We start from the raw sequence: 20,429 nt of genomic DNA on the forward strand, positions 1-20,429 counted from the left end.
GACATCACATTTTGGCTCTAGTCTTAAAGAATTGCCATTAGTAGCCTTCAGGCTGCAAAATATAATTACACTGCATTCCACTGATTTGGTTTTATAGCTCTATTAATCTTTGCATTAAGATGAAAATTAAGTAAAAAAGAGGAGCAGAGTTAGAGATAAAACTATTAAATGCGAACAGAAAGCATTTCCTATTCATGAAAAGTACAATTACGGGAAATTTGTAAAAGAATATCCGTTAAAATATCTGTCCATTTTAAGATAGGAATTTAACTGCTTATGACTTAGAAATGGAAAATTTAAAAAAAAAAAAAATGGTGAAAACTTTTAATGTGAAAGGAATACAAAACTTAACAATGCACTTACAGAGTAAATGGTTCAAGATCTGATGCAATGAAGGCGCAGGTACGTTTGGGCAGTGGACTAGGGAATGAGCCCAACTTTTCATAAAGAACTAAGTTACTATGAAGTGAGAAAAATAGATACACAAGTTTACTCTGAGAAAGAGAATTTGAATGTATAACATTGTTGATAAAAGCATATAACTGACATGAAAGCTGGGTCAGAGTTTATGGATTAACTGCTTTGCATCGGTAAGGGCCAAAATGTCTTCCTCTCAAACATCTGTAACGATCGTATATACGAACGCCCATGCCCAGTAGAATGCTACAGCTTTCATAAAAACCTATTTAAGTGAAGTGATTACTTCTCTCTTGGGGATCTTTGTGCGGTTTCACCCACTGTGTGTAGTTTCTCCTTAAGGCATGATTGCAACTGCGAGCATCAATACCTAAAGGTTGACGCTAAACAAAGAAGATGGAAGGTGCATTCAAATAAGAGAGCTACATTTAGTAGCTTCTAAAAACATACGTATGCCATATAGCACTCGTAAAACCAATGAATGCACTAACGTGATGGGGGAGAGCAAAAAGTAGAAAATGGATGCAGGCGTTTGGGCGATTTGCCGATGTCTGAATGCACGGCCGATACGGACGACTTCAACTTTAATGAAGCAATTAAAATTAAAACTGGTAATAAATGTATTTGCTTCTATTTTAAAACGCCATTGTTCTACTTTTGATTCATGGCTATATGTGTGTGAAATGAGACAAGGAGTCTAATACGTGAGCTTGTGTTTAATTTAGCATAAATATTTCCATTTGGATTCGATTTATGCTTTGGATCATCATCTACCTTTTGCCAACTGTCCGGTTCCATGGCGAAATTTAAGAAATACATTCTGTATGTACAGAAATCCGTTATTAGATGTGACAAATAGAATAAATATTTCCATTAATTTATAACCCTACAAATGTTTAGACATAATTATAGCATCTATTATTCTAATAAAATATATGCAATCACATTTCTCAACAGTATGAATTTTAATGCTAGAATATACATATATATATATATATATATATACAACATATTTTTGACAATATGAATTTTAATGCAAGGCTCAGTAAAAGTTTATGATTGTTTTTCGGAGCTGTAAATTCGGAGCTGTAATTGATGAATGCATATGGCTATAAGTGATTCGTTTGAAATTAATGCAGTTGATTGGCTACTGCTTCTGCAAATTCTGGCAGACATAGGTTATTAAAAGACAAATTGGGATCATATATCACTTCGAGGGCGGAAACAACATCGTTATGTGCAAATTAACAGAGAACGCGAGAAATGTGATAACGGCATAAGCTATTTCATTTTCCATACGAATAATAACCAGAAGACTTGATAAATTTATTACACTGAAATTAGTGACATAATTAATCAATAACTATGTAGTCATGTTTGTGATATATACAAGTGCATGACTTACTGTATAAATATCTGATGTGTGCAATGCATATTTGTATAAATAACATTAAATCTTTTCTTTCAGAGCCAGGCGTTTAACATTTTAACGGCCTCAGCCATGGTAAGTCAGTTTTGTGTTATTAATTCCATTGTGATAAATACAGTTTCTTTTAATAGATTTTACTGACAACAAACTGAAATTATCATATAGTCATAAAGTCGTATCAAAGTTATTGTTTTATGATTCAGATGAACACTGTAAAATATTATAATTTGAATTGCAGTTATGGGCGAAATGGTCATTTCTAGCAGTGCAAATTTTAATTAATTTTAAAGTGTCCATTCAAAGCACATTTGTTATTACGAAAGAGCTAATATCGGGTACAGCATATGAAAAGAAGCACTGAAAATCTTATTAGCTACTACCGAATATTTTTTCAAACGCGAAGAACGAATTACTGAGATGTGTATGACATTGTTCAAAGCGCTAAACGTTTTGAGGTTTTGAAGAATCAAGTCTTGTTTTCAAAAACTGAGAGTAATTGCAAAACGGAAATAATTATGCTAAGTCAAAATGGCTTTCTTCTGTTTAACGATAGGTTTCTTTTGATTTCTAGGTCAATCAAAATGCTATTTTTATAATTTCTCACAGTAGATTGTTTGTATTCATATCCGTACTTTCATAGATCTTCCTAAACCTGGCATAAACGGATATAGCCGAAAGCTTCACGCTCCGGCCTACAGGTGCCAAGCAGATTCTGGTACAACTAAAAATATCGATTGCTCCTGTTTTAACAAACTCTTACTTATGAACAGAGATTTAATTTTTCAGATAAAGGCGAAGTTTCCACTGCATATTAATTCGTATATAAGCTTTGCAAATTGAATGAAATTTGTCTTATAATATTTTTATTACAGTATCACTCCAAATATCCGATGAAATTGAGATAACTGCCTATTCAAACACTAACAAATGGTTACTGTGAGCAATAGGTCACACTGTTGTTTGAATTCTACATTAATACTAACAAATAGGTTTGTTTTCTTTTGCAAGTTAAATATATATTTAGCAATGCAAATGAAAGTATTTTATATTTTCCTAAATCAAATTCCACTTTGCGTAAGATTCTGCAGTTAAAATGCAATTTTCTTGTTTTTTAATTACATAGTTTTGGGCAAAAATTAAATATGGATGCAATTTTTTATTTGCTTAAATACGCAATCCATTTTTATTTGAACAATAATAATTTATTTTTATTTATATTATTCTAAAAAATTAATAAAATAAACTTTTTTTCCCTTTTATTTATGTAATGTTAAAATTAAGCACACTAGTTGCAGTTTATTCTTGTAAAATACAACGGGTGATCTATTTTAGCTTAATGTAATTAAGCTCTTACTTTGAATAGTGAAAAATGGCATTATTGTCTTTATACTGCAATAGTTAACACGTTATTGTGCTTAACCCTTAAGTATACACACGCATTTGCAAAGTTTTAGTATATATTAGGGTAACTATTTATACGAATTAAAATTACCGTTTTTCAGAAAATTTGACATAAAGTCTTTTAGAATATCTTTGTTACACAGAAATACACAAATTCAAGCGGATTTTTACTTTTTATACAATATGTTAAAATTGCTATCGTGCCTATAATACTTCATCTTGAAATATACCAAATATAGAGAAAAATGCTATCACATCCATAAATCATCTTCTGGACAAGATATAAGAAACTTGTCCTGAAATATTTTTCATAAGATCATTTAGTAAATAATGTTGAAACGTATGCTTGTAACTTCAGGCATAAGGTAATGCGCTCAGTTGCTTATTAGGATTTCAGTCTGGCTAGGGTAGTTTTTATTTCAGTGTTAGCACTTAGGAGTTAATTCATTATAATCAAAGAAAAAACATTTTTAAAAATATAAAAAATAAAGAATGAACTTAATTATTTTTTAGAAAAATATATCAAGATACATGATTTTCATATCACGAATTTGGTTACTGTAGGAATTTGGTTGCTGTAGATGCAAAGATCGAAGATTCGGAAAAAGACTAAAAGGAAGAACTTAAGAAATAGGGTTGATTAAAGTTTGAAACCAGACCCAATTTTGAGCAAAGCTTTCTGAAGACATTCTTTGCGGCATTAATTTAAAAGATCGATATCTTCCATTAATGTTTAGCGAGGTTCGTCTAGCTGTCGTTGTACGACTCAAAAATCATCTGCATACGGCTTAATCTTTTTCATTTCCTTCCCTTCTTCTTTCCATGTAATTCCACATATGATTCTTTTTTCCCTGACTTTTTTAATAATCAAGGTGTCGTGTGTCAAAAGTCATCACATAAAAATCTGTCGCAGTTTTTATTTTTGCTCAGTAAAGGGAAGCATTAATAAAGTGTCCAATTCGCATATGAAAAAGTAAAAATAAAAGTGTCATACGAAATGGGATTTTTGATAGATTAAGCTGATTCCGAGTTGAGATGGGCTGTAAATCGGTAGAGTTAAGGTTTTCTAAATTTAAAAGATGATTCCAAACTGAGGCTGAAGCCAGTGACTTTTTTTTAATTAGAAACGAAGAAGCGTAAATCTAGAACGTGAACTCTAAAGCAGATAATGCGCATGCACATTATTATGGCTCCTCCATGATTAAAAATGAGTTGACACTTAAATCGGATGCTGCAATTTTATGACAAAAAATGGAAATACTTTTAAATAACAGCTTTTGCTAGATTTCGGCGTCGTATGATTTGTAATACCCAAATAAATTTTTTCAGACTTTCAAAATGAAAATTGTAACTTATTACTAAGCCTCGCATCAATGAATGCATCTCCCACTGCCGAGGTAATTATTAAATGACGCTAAAATTGCATCTTATTTATACACATGTTTATAAAAATGCCCATTCGAATAATGTTATTAATAATGCAAAGCTTGTGGCGGTTTCATATGTTATAGAGCTTTTCCTAAGAGAAACTGGTTCATTTATATTTTAGACGAAATAAAATAACAAAGAAAACCCGCACACAGTTTTTTCATTCAGTGCGATTTCAAGCTGTATTAATAATACCGATATTTTTCTGCACATTACGGACATTATTATAGAGCCATTAAAAGTCTGAGAGCGAAATATCTTAAAGTAATTAATTATGCCATCGAGCAGAGGTTTTACTGCCAATGATAACAATAAGTCCCGGGCTTTTGTGTTACAAGAATAACATACTAACAACTGCATTACTAAATCATTAAAACGCAAGGATTTGGATTTTTATCATGGCAAAGCACACGAGGGATATTTGCCTATGAGGAATGATACGATCGTGGAGGAAGAAAAGTGGAGGTTGTGAATGAAATTGTGTAGTATTCACTTTACACATGGAGAAAACCACTAAAACTAACCATGCATCCAGCCCGTTCGAGAATGGGTTAGAACCTGGATTGAAATTCCGGTACTCAGCAGTCATAACTACTCAGCCAGTGGTGGAGTCATATTTGCTATTTTTGGCAAAGTATACATGGGCTAACTATCTGAAAGAAAGGATTTCTTTGTGGAGCACATTTTTACAAGTTACGTACTGAAATGGTCTTATGAGCTGATGGGCCTATTATTAATTGGATATAATATAAATTAAACATGATTTTTATTATATGAAAAAGGCAAAGGGGAAAAGTCTGAATGCTTTCAGATTTTATTTTACTTCCCAAAAGGTGTTTTTTAACGTTTTGTGGGTTAGCTTTATTTATTTATTTATTAGTTTTATTTATTATTATCATGTTTTTCGCACTTAAACAATAAAATTCTGTTCAAAGCAATATCGCAAAATAATTTTAAAATGAGTATATCTAGAATTTCCTATACACAGTCTCACGCGCTAGAGATATTTGTTTTCGTACAGTGTTGCCATTATTTGCTTTGAAATCATTGAGTTTGTTAATCAAAAATTCGTAATAAGTTATACAAAATATGAAATAAGTAATAAAACAAATTCCGAATTTTGGCTTCCATATGCCGATATTCGGGTGGAAACGTACGTTATTCAAAATTTGGTATCTCTAGGTGGCGCGTCGTTTTATCACAATGTGAGAAACATGCATATATTAATGCAGATTCTTCATTATTTAATTTCTTTAAATATATCACAGGGTTGTAATATTTCGTGGCAACAGTTTGAAAAGTGAACCGACATTTAAAGTTTTCCACGCAAAATGCCAAAACGATATTAATAGCCCTTCTGGGCTAACACCCTTTGGACTATTGAAAATAATCTGTTAAAAGCATTTCTAACAAAAAAGGTTCTACCATTTTGATCGTCATACTTTTATTTAAAATACATCATGAACTTCTAGTCACTTAATTCATTTCAGTTACTATCATATCGAGCAGTCAGGAGATAAAAGTCTATTCATGTAACTAGGGACAGTTATGTTTAACTAGAAACGAACACTTTATTATATGGTTAATTTATTTCACTGGTATTTAAAAGTTTGTTGAATAATAAATTTAGACTAAATTATTAACTACACTTATTAGAAGTGTAAACTATTAAGTATTATTAGAATAAATTATTAATTATTGTTACTAATGGGAAACTAAATTATTGAGTGCATTAAAAATTAAACTGACATCTGATTTAAGTTAAATGGATTAAATTTGTAAGGGAAAATTAAATTAGGAAAGCTAGAGCATAACGGATGGTTTACATAATTTATACTAAGGAGAACAGTAAAATAGCTATCCACTGAATTTGACATTTCAGAAAATAGTGCATTCATATGTAGAGTTTAATTTACAGAGAAATAAACACACGCACAGTTATAAGGAACATACAGAGGCTAAGCAATTTATACATATTAAATAATAATTCCTTTTATATATTTGTTTTATTTCGCTCATATGGATATTTAAATTCCAGTTTAGTAATTCCTTTGTAACAGAATACAAATTTTACTGGAAACTAAATTATTACTAAAAGTACTGGAATCATATGTTTGTATTGTACGTTTTGTAAGTACAATACATGCATTGTATATTAACAATATAATGTATAATATACAATACATGTATTGTATATTAACAATATAATGTATAATATACAATATATGTAATGTATAATACACAATATATGTATTGTTTATTCACATTTGGAAAATATAAGTGTGTATTTTTCAAAATGTTACGTGTAATGACCGAGGAAACGAAGAAAATCGTTTAATATTGTTATTTTATGCAAAACCGACTTCTTTAAATGTAAAATTCCCAAAACGGCCCTTTTACATTTAAAGAAGTCAGTTCAAGTATATGTAAGTGTATACACAAGTGTTGAGAATATATTAGTGTATATATAAGTGTTAAGTATATATAAGTCTATAACAGTTTAAGTATGTATACTAAGTGTGATGACCGAGGGAACGTAGGAAAAAAGTTTGATTTTATTATTTTCACAAAACTGATTTCTTTAAATGTAAAAAGGCCAAAACGGAATAACCGCTTCGTTTAAAACAATTAGTATTTGCAAGTGTATGTCTGCGATCAACGGTTACAAAATAAAGGCTAGTATATGTTGGAAGAGAGCATGTTCTTTCCCAGCCGACAGATGACGTTGCCATCGCAACAGCTTGGAAATACGACAGGAAGTTCCCGCGCAACCGTTAAGCACATTGTAGACCGGTTCCAATGTCTTGTACACAGGAGAAGGCGGCACATCGAAAATGTTGTACGTGTTCTAGCGGACCCTAATGTTGATTAATAAAAGATTATTTTCAGTGAGTTTTATGGTGTTTGTAATTCATGTCTGTATGTACATTTATATATATATTAAAGAAATTTTGCGTAATCCATTTTCAGCGCATTCATGGTATTTGTACAGTTATTAACTCATTTTCTGGTCCACCGGCGCCAAAATATACCCTATTTTGGATATCTTGTACTCGTTTTCTTTTTTTTTTAAATTTTTTCATCGATTTTTTATAACCATTTTGTCTATACAAGGACTTCAACAAGTGGCAATGTTTTTTTTATCTTCATTCAATTTATTAGCATTGTTGTTAATAATTTTATACCATTCAGGTATTATTAATTTTTTATGTTAACTTTATAATGAAGCTCATGGCATTTTGAGATGTTACGACATGGGACATCGAGCAACAAGACCAATCCGAGAGGTTTTTTACAGTTTAATTTTGTTTATTTTTATTGACAGCTGTCTGCTCCTTTAACACAAAAAAAAAAAAAAAAATACTTTTTTTAACTCATTTTTCCCAACAAATGCTTTTTCATCAGTAAATTATTATTTTAATAATTAAATATTTTTATATCATCAGAATGCTACATAATTGGAATCGAGTTACTTTTATTAATGTTTTTGAGGGGAAATATCTACTTCTTCGTCAAAGGTAAATTTTTCTGTTTATTTTCATATTTCTCTCCACTTGTATAGAAGGTAAAGGAAAAGAAAGAAATTCGATTGGCTTCAATAAATTCGTATTTTTATTCGTTAAATTTATATTTTATTTATTTACTTATTTATTTTGGTTTATAACTGTCAAAACCTGTCTGAAGTTCTGGAATATGACAGCCTCTAGTTCTTATATATTTATTTATTTCTTCATCGCACTTGATATATTTGCTGTACCATTACGCTTGGACAATGTAAGAAACTATACTACTAGTATAAAGAAAATCTCTTTACTTTGAAAGAAACTACATAGCGAAAACAGTTAAAGTTTTTTGAAGATATTTGGAGTTTGATCCAATTTCCTTTCCATCTGTTTATAGCCATCGTTTCACGCGCAAATGGTGGTCCAGTTCAAATATTCCAGTTGTAAAACACATCTGGAGCTGAATCCGGGGCATGAAACATTCCCATTCCCTGGTCAACAAAATCTCTTCAGCTATTCATTCCCGTCAGAGAACAGAGAAAAAGCTAAGAAAACTATATGGTACTTTAGGAAACGTAACGCAGTTTGTAACGAATAGAAAGTTCTCTGTTCTTAATTATCTAATATAAATTTTGGTGACAAAATTTAAAATCCATTTTGTTTAAAATTAATTTTAGTGAGAGTAGCTAACTAAGCGAGAGTAGCTAATTAGGTTTACAGATCATAAGCTAAGACAAATATTATTTCAATAATAATACATTTTTAAAAATAGGCCCACCAGAGGCCGAGCGGTAAAGTCGCTGAACACTGGTAGTTCGGTCCGAGGTTCGAATCCGGCGAACGGGCTGGCTGCATGGGCGTTTATGTGATTTTCTCCATGTGTAACGTGTATACGAGCCAGTTTCACTTAGAAAGTCCTCCACGAAGGCATCCCTCCCCTTAGGCAGGTGGCCTTAGTGTGCTTTGCCGTAATTAAATACGCCACGCCACACATGCATTGAGCGTTATTAATTGATATGATAGTTGCTTTTATGGTAGCCCTACTGCTGATTAAGCATCTTTGTTTAGAAGTTTCAATATCCTGCCAACTATGAAATTGAGTTCTCTATTTTTACAAGTTATTGAGATAAAATTAAAAGAACCGTCTAAACAATTAGTTATCTGAACTAAAAATCCATCAGTCCATGAAATACTTTTACTAAAAGTATCGGTATAAAGTGATTAATAACTTCGGATTGCACGTCTAACGTTTAAATTTACAGGAAGTTTGCAAAATAATTATGTTACTGGGATCGTATAATGTAAGGGTGTTTACGTAGAGGTCACTTTTATTTGAAATCCTTAGATTAAGCCATTTACTGGATGTTGGCACATTTGTATGCATTCATTTAAAACGCTATACTTGGGGGACGCGACCTAAGTTTTAATAGAAAATTTACGATTTATAAATTCCTTATATTACTAAAGGAGTTTTATGCATCATAAATAGTTTTGATCCTTCCTTAGGCATCCCTCTCTTAGGCAGATAGCCCTCGAGGCTTTGCCATAATTCCACACACACATTTTAAAATATTATTATTTAGATGTGAATACATTTTAAATAATAAATATTAAAATTTAATTAATTTATTTTTGCAATGTTAAAACTGCTGTCCTGACTCTCAATTCCAGCGAGCTCCCAACAATCCTATAAGCTGTTCTGCTCTCATTCACAAAGAAGAGATCTTTTTAATTCTTTTTGCCCCCCTAAAAAAAGGTGTCCGAATGGCCTTCTTCATTTACGTGAAATTTAACTTCAGACTAACTAAAGCAAGCGTATTTGTACATTCCGTCGTTTTTTCATCAGTATTTCCTCACAAATGTTCTCAGGAATACGTTTATTATTCTGGTGTTAAATTTTACTACAAATTGCATTACTCGTTTGCTTGATTTGCTTAGCGTTATATATTATTTCCAAATATTTGGCATTTTACTAAAACATAGTGAGTTATTTAAGTCTCAGGCAATGACTCAGGCATTGACGGAAGATATCTGATGAAAATCTCTTGATTTTCATCATAATAGTCCGTGTGAACAGGCACAGGAGAAAGACAGGCATATCAACAAGTATAAACAGAAGTTAGGCTAGCACCTCCGTAGTATCATAGGTGATTTTTATATCGCTGCGACTAGCTAACTGTAAAGCTTCCGCCTCGGGTTTGAAGGAGAACACATGGAAGGGGCGATCCAGGATCTCCACCTCCTTCTTTGCATAGCATTAACCTCCCGAGAGGACTTTTGGTTTCCCATGTATTTTTAATGCACTCCTCAAAGACACTGCGCTTGCAAACACCCATGCCTTCTTCCATTATACGAATCTAGGATCATCAGTATGACAATCACCGTTACTAACCACTACACAGCCATCCGATGTCAACAACAGCCAAAAAAGTATTAGTGTCAATAATAGATATTGTTAGAGAGAAGTTACTTGGATTTCTTTTAACAGAGTTAATAATGAGATAGGTCTATGCTATGTAGAATTCTCACACTCAAAATATACTGTGATTTTGAATGCAATTGTAGGTATTACAAAGCCGAAATTAAAAACAAAAACTCCTCTAATCGAAATGCTGAAGCAGGAAATATATTTCGTTGCCAAAAGCTACAATAGATTGTTTCTTGGCTGCATATCGATGGTTTAATACTTAAGTACCATTCATTAGAGTTTTACAGAAATATTATTTTGATGTGCAAAATATATTTATCCTTCAATTAAATGACAAAAAAATCTGAAAAGTCTATCTTCAGACAGAAAAAAACCTTTCCCTCTTTTTGTTTTTTATTATCGCTTATAAATGCCTAAAAATAATGTTCCCATTTAAAAAGTTAGGTTTGAAAGATAAATTTAACAATATTTTTCTGCTAATTCGTCTTCGTCTCAAACTGTTAATTTGAATTTCTATTGAAATAAATTTCCCGACATTAATAGGTTCATAACTCAGTTGAAGAAGTTAAGTGCTACTTGCAGAAGTATTCACTTCCTTTCCATTTAAGCACTGAAAAATAAATTTCCTTTGATAGAGAATTATTAAATTTAAAATTATCTGCCTCATTAAAGTTGCAGGAGAAGAGTGATAAACGTTAAAAATGGTATTAAAAATTCGAAATTTAATTCTTATTAAGATTACTTCGAAAGCGTTCCAATATTTTTCTTTAAACTCATAAAAATATATACTTCATAAAAGTTGCTGTGAAAAATCTCATAAATTATCTTTCGAAATGATATGTAAATTGCCTCGATAAAATATATTTAAATACTTTTTAAGTAAAATTAAATAAAAAAGAAAACCTAAATTCTGAATGCATTTAAATATATTTCTCGTCTGCTTTAATTGCAAAAATGATTAATGATTCAAAACTTTTGTTCGGGAAGTAGCAGGATATTAAATCTTAACGTGAATTTACATTAGCTAACTGAAAGGCTTAATTAAAGAGCAAGAAAGAAAATAGATATTTCTTTTATGGAGCACTTAAATCTAAATCTCACATTTTTTATAACGTGCTACAATTTATTGCATAAAAAAGATGAAATTTATATGCTATATTTTAACAGTTCTTGAAAAGAACAATTTAGCACTACAAAGTAATACGTATAAGAAAAAATCTGATGTGTACACCACATGACTTCCTTGTACGGAATATTAAATCATACTTATTTTCTTGCATTTCATTTAAACTTATTTGATTGAATTAAATCTACTTCGCCGACAGCGCATAAACCACAACAGAATAAATGCATTCTTTAAAATTCACTGTAGTATTTGTTTACCATAGCGACACTCTGGCGATAGATTCACTTAACAGTATTATATTTCATTCATATTATAATTCAGAATGCGCAAAATTTATATAATTTAAAGAATAGAATTATCTAATCGTTGCCACATGTTCTATTCAAATGCTATAATAAATAATAAAGCTAGAATGATGTATAAAAGAAATTAAGCAAATAAAACAAAAAAAAAAAAAAAAAAAAAGAAACAGTTTTTCACAGACGATTGAGTATTTCTCATTCAATTAATTCAGTTCTCACTTCTCGAGAAGACAAAAATACAGAAAAACTCAAAATATCTATATTAAAAATTACGAAGTAAACTTATTTCCTCGAAAAAATTCCAGAAAGGATTAAGCATGATTTAATTGCAATAATAAATGAAGGCGTTATCTTTGTTGTTCCGAAGCTAATTTCTCGAGATTGGCAAAAAATCCAATAGTCTGCTGTTTCAAATGTAAACAATCAATGCCCGCCATAAAAAAAAGGCTTAGCGGCTCTTAAACAGCTTTAAAATTAAGACACAATAACACGCCGAATAAATACTAATTCAGAAGTCAAACAACAAAAATCAGCGTTATATTTACAAAATTTTCACAGGACTAGTTTCGATGGTTTTACCGAACCATCATCTTCAGCTGCAAAACCGCAAATGAACAAGATAGGAAATAATGATTAGATAAGATAAGAAAGCCTGGACAAGAATAAGCAAGTGGCGCCATCTGTTGGCGAAACCAGAACTAAAACATAATTTCTCTAAAAGCCGAAGGCAAATTTGGATTGGAATTAGGATCGTTAACTAGAACAGAAAGATTTTTATAAATGTGAAATGCCTCTAGAAAATCCAGTTCTCCAATGGAAGATGTTTTTTGAATAATTTTTGCAGCAGAAAAATTTAAAGTGTGATTTTCGGACCAACAATGTTGAGCAACAGAAGACTTCTGTGTTTCCTTTTTTCTAACATATGCCTCATGTTCTTTGACGCGAAATTTTAAGGCTCTCTTAGTTTGGCCAATGTAAATTAAACCACACTGGCAAGGAATCCTATAAATACCTCAGGAATTCATATCCGGAATGGGGTCCTTGAGTACAGAAGTTGGAATTTTATTGATGGGAGAATAAACAACCCGAAAGTTAAATTTCTGCAAAATATGTGCAACTTTATAGCTAATTGATGGAAAGAAGGGAATGACAACAGAATTTTTATAATCTCCTAAAATAAGAGTGTGGCTTTTAGTGTGTTGAGATGAAAATTTTTTAACTGCTTGATTAATAATGTTGGGTGAAAAGCCCCTGTCAATAGCTATTGCTTTTAAATAATTTTTGTAAATATAGCGCTGATTTTTGTTGTTTGACTTCTGAATTAACTTTAAAATTGTTGATAATTCTAAAAATATTGCATACAGATTTACTAAAGGCATAAAACCCTTAACCGGAAGATAAAAACAACATAATTCAATCATTTTAAAGCAAAAAATGTACAATTTACAAACATAAGAGTAAAGAAACTGAGATCACTGAGCCGGGTAACCGAGTGGATATATATATATATATAAATATATTTATATACGTTTGGTGCGGCCGATTACAACCAAAATACGAGGTGCACATCTACATGTTATAGCAGTTTTATATACAAAATTTTAACGTTCTGAGGCTACTCGTTTTTGAGTTATGCGAGATACGTACGTACGCACGTACGTACATACGTTCGTACAGACGACACGAAAAATTCTCTTCAGAATTAATTTTAAAGCAGTTTTATAATTTTTTTGGAGGAAACGAGTCTTTTATTCTGTCCTTACGTACAGATATCACGCAAAAACATCGTTAAATTGCATTCGATAGCAATCAAAATGGATATTTTCATTGAGATATGCTGCCTGAAACTTTTCGCGATTACAATACTTCCTTTTTACTCGTACTTCGTACAAAGAAGTAACAATGAAATCTGTATATCTTTGCGAACTAGTGGAGATTATGTGTAGAACATTTACAGCTTCTATACCTGGGAAAGTAATAGGCTGATGTAAAATCAAAACAGGGAGAAAATAACTTTTGATTGGTGTACATTTTATATACAGTATTAAAACCTTTCGGGGCGATTGAGGTAAGTTCTTTGTCAGAAACAAAACAAAACAAAAACATGTTTTTTCTCTCCCCATATAAGTCTTTTGGATGCAATTCGGTTTCTGTTTGAAAACCATGTTATTTGACAGTATGCTGCATTCTTAATTATTTGGATATCTTATATCATTTGGATATCGTCATTTAATTTTAATTTTTCACTTCTATTTAATCGACGTTTCAAATCGCTTTATTTTAGTTTTTTAAGTCCTTGGATAAGAGTTTGAATTTGGCTTTCTAAGTAGAGATTTTTATGTTTTGGTAGGTAAAATTTATGTAATTGCTTCTAAGTGCTGTATTTGGACAGTTTTTTCTAATTTCTTTTAAGTTTCTATATTTAATCCTTATTTTCCTAAGTGTTTGAGAGTGTTTTCCTTATTTTTATTATATTTCCATTTATTTTGTTTAACGCGCTTTTAGGAAAATTCTTTTTTGTATATTGCATTTCTAATGCATAAAATTACTGAAGTATCTTTCGCTTTTACTTAAATGCGAATGTTTGCGCCTTGAAGATAGATTGAGGCCTAGAGATGTGGTATCAATTTTATTTTCAAATCCAGAATTTGCCGTTTTATACCCCACTTCGGTATGCGATATCACTTGTTCAGTTTTAGTATTTGGTAACACTGATATTCTAGTAAAATATATTCCAATGTATTTTTTCACATAATTTTGCTATTTTATTTAAGTACGAAGATTCAATTTTTAGGTTATACAGGTTGTTGAAGATTAGTTTTTATACTGTAGATCTAAACACAATTTATTATTAATCTAAAATCCTTACTAAAAGTCAAGAACATGCTATTTACAAGTGAAGTTTTGCGCAACAAAGAAATTGTCAATAATATTGATATAATAACAATTTAGTGAAAATTGCAGCTACAGTATTTCAGTAACAGACATGATTTTAAAGTCAAGGAACTTTTTTTCTGGGGCGAACCGCAACTCAAGACAATTTTCCGCATATTTTAATTTCTTACAACTAATTTAAAGTAATTTCACACACAATTTAAAGAAATCTAATGGCTCTTTTATGTCTGAAGATAGTTGGCCTCTTTGACCGGATACAAACGGTATTCTTTGTGACATTTCTACAGATTCTGTGCACGTCATCAATTATGAATTTTCTCTCTCTTCTGTCTTCTTCTACTCTATTTTTCCGGGGATGCTTCATTTTTGAGGCCTTTCATATTACATTATGCAAGAGATACTACAATTTACATACAATTCCAATTAAAATTATTTACATGTATACGAAATTAATTATATTTCCACCTTCCCAAGTACTTTAAGTTCCAGAGAGTGCAATCTGTGACAGGAAGCCATACTTTCAACTAATAAAATACATGACTTTACAAATTTATATCCACTTAGTATGTTATTTACACTATATACATTAGGTACACTACGTACTATACAGCCATAGTAAAGACCTAGCCTGTTGTTGTAAGGCTAAAATATTCAAATGTTGAAACAGAGAGGTATGTGTAAAGCTTTCTAGAAAGCTAGCATCAATATCAATCTAGATTTCCTCTAATTTCGAAGTTCAGATTTTCACACTATAACAATTTAAAATAATATAGATAAAATATAAATAACTGTATTCTGTGGCAAATGTATTCTTTCCAAAAGAAACTACCTTTGTAAATTAAATAAATATTTTCTACATACATTCGGCGAAATTCGTTGATATTTTTATTTTCATTTTGCGTCAATGGGAAACTGCCTTACTTTTATAGTGACAGCTACGATGAATATTACCAAAGTCTCCAAGGGTTCAAATGCGATGCATTCATTGCTGGTTTAGTATTTCACATATAAAATGACAAGAAAATACTGTGCGTTTATGAAAATTTAAATTCCTGTGTTTCTCGCTAAGCGTTTATCCCGAACATAAATTTAGAAAAATTTATAAGTTGTAAATCTCAATGTTACAAGAACTTTTATTCCCAAAAGTACGTAAAAACCTTTTCTTTATTTCATAGATTCTAATAATCTTATAAACCTCTTTTTCAAAATTTTCAAATACAAAGGAAAATGTAAATCGCATTTTAAGATAGAGAAATATAGTAAAATAAAGCGTTTGTTACTCTTGGCTTAACAATAAGCAAGATGATCAGACAAACATAAATAAAAGAAGAAAAAAAAATATGTAGTTTTTATTTCGTTCCGTTGTAAATATTTTATGAAAGTTCTTAAGCCCAAATATGTCCTGCCATTCAAAAACATCAAAATCCAGAATTTAGGCAGCGCGAAATATAATACACTTATCTTTATTCAAATGTTTCTAGTTGATAACATTATAATATGAGTATGTATAGCAATATAGTATACTGTAATTATAAGAGTGATCTGTACTTGAACAATTAAGAATATAACATGTGCATGCATGAACATAGAAATAGAAGGGTCTATATTGGAAGTGTCAGCTAATATTTGAGAACGAAATTGCATTACCTGTTATAAATCATTTACATCCTTTAACGACAGTTACTTTTAAAACAAGCACGCAAATCAAATGAGATTTACACTTTATGTAGAAAGTCAGTTCTTTATATTCCACTTATGTTACGTGTTGTGCCTTGACTATACTCCTGCTTGCAAAATGAAGTGATTTTCTATGAAATGAAAAAGTAATTAGTTACACAGAATTTACTGGAGCTAAAACCACCAATTAGATTGCACACTGAAAATTGGTTGTCTGTAAACTGTGTTGGTAACCTGTGAACTCAGCGAGAGAATAACCACCTCAACAAGTCCTATGGTTCGAAATTAAAATCTGAATCTTTTCAATTTTTTTGAGTTAAATCTGGTTTATTCGAAGAAAAGTCACCAGCCCAATGGCTTAGTTGCTTGATTATTTCTAAAAGTGTTTTCTCACATTGATCCTGCTGTTTGTTTCAGACCTCTTTATAAATCCTTCTTAAAAATAACTGGGCTTGGAAAAGAGAACATTCTATGCAGTCTAGTTACATCATGTGTTAATTTAAATTTCTCTTAATAATAGATCTCAAAAACAAGCTAAATCGAAACATCTTAACTTGCTTGGGTCAATTTTGCTATTTAGCACCAGCATTGCTGTTGGTCTGGAAACTCACTTTTTGACCATATCTTTTTTGCGTCCGAAACACTTTTCAAATTAAATTCACCAAATGATATGTCGAGGTATTATTTAAAAAAAATTAAAACATCAGTATGTGTTTAATACATATATATGTAAGTATGCACATTCTTGGTATTCCTTGCGTATGTATGTATAAATGTATGTTCCCTGCATTGTGGAAAAATGACAGTGCCTAGGGACACTGAATTTTTATACATGCAGTTCTCCATGCGGACATGGACATCTTGAAGCTCAAATTTTCAATTTCGAACTTGTTTTTGATTTATTTCATATTTTGTTCAAATTTAACGAATTTTTGTTTAACAAACTCGAGGATTTAAAGGGAAATGTGACAACGCTGTCCGAAGTAAAGCATTTTTATCTTCAGCTAGCCAGGTTGTTGCCATTCGGCAAAATCTAAGAAAACATCTTCCAATTTTAATCCACAAATTCGGCTATCTGAAAGCAATGTGTTGCCAGTGCCTCTAATAAAGAACTTATTATCTCCACGCACCAGCGTGTTGCCATTAAATAAAAAGTAAGATATTTAACTTTCAAATTTAATCTTTCTGCTACTCAGTAGCAAACCAAGTGATTGAACACAGTTCTTAAAAATATATTTTTTTGCTTTTATATCTGACTGAATTAAACAAAAATGCATTTCAATCATGAGATGTTTAATTAGAAATGTTAAATACTTTTATGAAAGAACCCTAGCTGGCCTCATTAAAATCATTATACGATAACTCGTTTAGGTGGCTGGCTTATTGGCTGGCGGTGATTTCGCGCTTGAATTTTATGTGGCAAAAACGAAAAGAAAGCGATGTTTAATAATAAAGTTTAAAATATTTTTTAAAAATGTATTAGATTGGTAAACTGTGAACTCAGCGAAACCACCAAACACCTCAACAAATTCGTTGGCTTGAAGTTAAAATCTGAATCCTTACAAGTTTTGGGTCTTTTTTAAAAATCAAATTTGGCTTTACTCGAAGAAACACCATCAGCACTTAGTTTGGCCTTTTCGAGGAATTTTTGCGTGTTCTCTTCTGCCCATTAAAACGTTTTCTTCAGGTAAATCTTAGTTTATTGTTTGCCTATTTAATTGTTTTATTACTGCAAATTTAATTATTATTTAATTATTTTAACTGATTTAAAAACACAGGAATGTTGATATAATGAAGGTTATCTTGTTAAAGAAACTATTAAATTAATTTGATCAATGTCCACGTGCATATTTATTATTTATTATTTAATACGTGCTTCGCCGTTAGGTACAACTCTGCAAAGCAGGGATGCCTCGTGGAGGACATTATAAGGGAAACTACCTTGTATCCACGTCGCACATAAGGGGGATACCACGAGCAGTCAGCCTGTTCTTCAAAACTTGAATCCTGGATTTGAACTACCAATGTTCAGCATGTTTTACCTCTCGGTCGCTAGTGGGCGCACATGTAGACTGATGTACAATTTTTTACAAGCTCGTAACCTCAAAGACATTTGAACTGCGTATTCTCTGTTTCCCCCCCCTCCGCAAATTTCGTTTCTTCGCCATAACAAATGCTTTCTTCAAAAGAAGATAAACAAACATGAGATACTTCGCATGGAATTTTTCTTTTAAAATGCGCAATACAACTGCCGTGGATTCGTTGCATTTAGTGACATTTTGGTGCATTTTATTTTACTGTATTTGCAGAGTAATGCAGATTTTATATTCTTTTCAAAAAATTTCCAAGAAAGAGCAAATTTTTCTTTTCAGAATTTTCAGAATTTCATAATTAAGGATTCTTTGTAATAAAAATTTCAGTTTAAGAATGTGTTACTTGTTAGGTAAAATTTAATGCTATACCATTCTACTGCATTATAAAAATTTAATTGTATAATCCTCCTTTTGTTCATTTAAAATGTTATTTACATTTTACATTACATTACATCATTTAAAATGTTATTTACATTTAAAAAAAATTTTATTTTTGGAAATACAAGAATATAAAACTTCTTAATTTTTAACATAAAGATATGAGCCACCATGAGTTAATTTTTAGAGATAATACTAAATAAGTAATGCATGTTTCTTCAGGAAAATTTAAACATGTATCGGAAAAACAATTTGCTAAAGGAAAGTTTTGATATCGCGTCTGAACATTTTAATTTCTAAAATTTATTTATTAAAAGCACTGACAGCATAAAAGACAATAAAGGGTGTAATTGATTTGACAGACGAACTTACCATCTTGCATCAAACACGTTTGGTCAGCAATCTTCATTATCTAATCTAAACCTCCAGGCAATATTCTTCCATCCGCCAGCAAGATTTGGAATCCAGTTCCTCTGCGATGCCTCAGTTTTCCTTTCCTTCCTTTCGTATACTGATGTATAAATTCCAAATGCTATCTAAAGAAGAAAATTACCTACGAAGAAAGATTCTGAGTTATGACATTTGTGAGAAGGACTATCAATGAATAAATCAGAAAGGAAACGACGTTTTATAGAAATTGTACGATGTACAAATGAAATATTACGTTATATTAAAAGTATATTATATAAGAATTATATTCATGTTAATAGCATGTTAATATAAAATACTGTACACATGAATAAGAATAAATCCGAGGAAAGATGAAGGGACATAAAAAGTAAAAGAAGCATTAATGATAGAAACATAAAATACATTTTACTGTATTTGTTCTCAATGCTAGGAAAAAAGTGACATCTTTTCCTGAGTATGAAATACAACTTTTGTTGGAAATCAGTTGGACAACCGATATAATAAAAGTTCACTCATATAACATACCAACAATAAATATAAAAGTGGAAAGAAAATCTATAAAGCTATAGAAATCTGTAACGTCAAGTAATTAAAATTGATTTTTTATCTTTATAAATTAACCTATTTTGATTGCAAAATTATTTACATTGTCACCATAAATGCACACACACATATATATATATATAGTACACGTACTATTCATGGTAACAACATGGTACATGTATATATATATATATATGTACCATGTCACTAATTGAAGTAAAAGTGTATCTGAATTCTAATGGTTAAATATCCTTTCAAATACTGTGAAGAAATTTCAGAAAAGAAATCTCAGATGCGACACAGTTTAATAGAACAAATGTTCCCTCAAGTTATTGGATTTCGCGTAAAAATATTAATGATTCTGAATCTTGACGTGTATACTTATAATAAGAATTAAA

At 30.8% G+C, this 20,429-nt stretch overlaps 1 protein-coding gene across 1 annotated transcript in view; it reads left to right on the forward strand.

The window, feature by feature from the left end:
* LOC118185654 (alpha-2C adrenergic receptor-like) overlaps window positions 1–20,429 on the forward strand; it is a 643,792-nt gene that overhangs the window by 125,170 nt on the left and 498,193 nt on the right. The window contains exon 2 of the mRNA XM_085824822.1: window positions 1,886–1,921. The gene's annotated coding sequence lies outside the window, so the exon portion shown is untranslated. The remainder of the gene's footprint in view (window positions 1–1,885; window positions 1,922–20,429) is intronic.

The sequence above is a fragment of the Stegodyphus dumicola genome, chromosome 10 (genome assembly GCF_044657685.1).
Source record: "Stegodyphus dumicola isolate Sdum_Otavi_A_Nest chromosome 10, ASM4465768v1".
NCBI lineage: Eukaryota > Metazoa > Arthropoda > Arachnida > Araneae > Eresidae > Stegodyphus > Stegodyphus dumicola.